The sequence below is a fragment of the Cynoglossus semilaevis genome, chromosome 7, assembly GCF_000523025.1.
Source record: "Cynoglossus semilaevis isolate Cse_v1.0 chromosome 7, Cse_v1.0, whole genome shotgun sequence".
NCBI lineage: Eukaryota > Metazoa > Chordata > Actinopteri > Pleuronectiformes > Cynoglossidae > Cynoglossus > Cynoglossus semilaevis.
In genome coordinates this window covers 2,175,438-2,177,013 of record NC_024313.1, presented here as the reverse complement: position 1 = coordinate 2,177,013, position 1,576 = coordinate 2,175,438, and the positions used below count along the sequence as shown (strand labels likewise).

Sequence of the window (1,576 nt, the reverse complement as noted above, 5' to 3'; positions counted from 1 at the left end):
AGATAAAGCAGAGAGAGAGAAATAGATAGATGAAGATAGACGGAGAGCAATAGCCAGAAAGAGAGGGAGCGAGAGAGGGGAGAGATAGAGATAAAACAGAGAGGGAAATAGATGGATGAAGATAGAGGGAGAGCAATAGCTAGAAAGAGAAATAGATGGGTAGCGATAGACAAAGAGAGGAAGATAGAGGGAGGGCAGGAGAGAGAGAAAGAGAGGGCGGGAGATAGAGAGAAATAGATAGATGAAGATAGAGGGAGGGAGAGAGGGGAGAGATAGAGATAAAGCAGAGAGAGAGAAATAGATGGATGAAGATAGAGAGAGAGCAATAGCCAGAAAGAGAAATAGATAGCTAGCGATAGTCAAAGAGAGGAAGAGAATAGATGGAGGGAGGGAGGGAGATAGAGGTAGAGAGAAAGAAATAGAGGGAGAGTTAGGTAGTGAAATAGAGGGAGAGAAAGGGAGACAGATGGAGGTAGAGGGGAAAGAGAGAGGGGATAGAGATAATGCAGAGAGATAAATAGATAGCTAGCGATAGACAAAGAGGAAGATAGAGGGTGAGGGAGAGAGAAATAGATGGATGAAGATAGAGGGAGAGCAATAGCTAGAAAGTGAGGGAGGGAGAGAGGGGAGAGATAGAGATAAAGCAGAGAGAGAGAAGTAGATGGATGAAGATGGAGAGAAAGCAGTAGCTAGAAAGAGAAATAGATAGCGATAGACAAAGAGGAAGAGGAGGGAGGGAGGGAGATAGAGGTAGAGAGAAAGAAATAGAGGGAGAGAAAGGGGAGAGAGATGGGGATAGAGGGGGAGAGATAGATGGGTAGATGGGAAAGAGATAAAAAAAAAGAAAGAAAAAAAAGGTAGGAGTCAGAATTAAAGGTATGCTTACCAAGAAGGGAATGCCTTCAACGTCTTCACTCCACCAGTTGATCAGAGGACGACAGACTTCCACAGACATCCAAAGCAGTTAAGGAGTGGGCGTGGCTTGGTTTCTAGGAGACGTTTGTCCTCTTCTTCACAACGTTATTCCTGGAACAACAACAATCCAAACAAAAGTTTTACTGAGGGCATTCTCTCTCCAATCTTTCACAACAGTTCAGGTGAACAGTCAATCACATTTTTATCAAAATTAAATTCAACATTGTTTTTGTTTTTTTTTTGTTTTTGTTTTTTTAAGAAAAGCTTTGTTTGAACTAAACCAAAGTGTCAAAGGTCAGTATGTAATGTTAGAAAAGAATCTGATGTTTTATCCCACATTGCCCACATTTTTTTCACACTTTTGGTATGACCAGTCTATAGTATAGAGGGTTCCCAACACCGGGTGCAGGGACTGGTGATGGTCCATAGGTTATTTGGTCCCAGCCACAGTGGGACAAATTTACTTCATTCAAAAACAATCCAGTAACAACTGATACCGGCCGACAGATCTTTGGTACAAAAAAGTTCAGGGACCGCTGATTTAAGAGAGTCAATACATAAAGTAAAGACCACACACTGGTCAGTGGTCCAGCTAAAAAGGGGGCGCGAGATGTGCCGTGGATACAGAATGTTCACCTTTTACTCTAGCCTATTACAGAAA

The 1,576-nt window shown here is 42.3% G+C and overlaps 1 long non-coding RNA gene across 2 annotated transcripts in view; it reads right to left on the bottom strand.

Annotated features, from left to right (window-relative positions):
* The window catches only part of LOC103380675 (uncharacterized), a 19,298-nt gene that overhangs the window by 2,512 nt on the left and 15,210 nt on the right, over positions 1-1,576 (bottom strand). The window contains exon 7 of one of the 2 annotated variants that reach the window (XR_001760270.2): positions 887-1,026. The exons of the other annotated variant lie outside the window; for it this stretch is intronic. This is a non-coding gene — a long non-coding RNA (uncharacterized LOC103380675). The remainder of the gene's footprint in view (positions 1-886; positions 1,027-1,576) is intronic. 2 annotated transcript variants of the gene reach the window in all.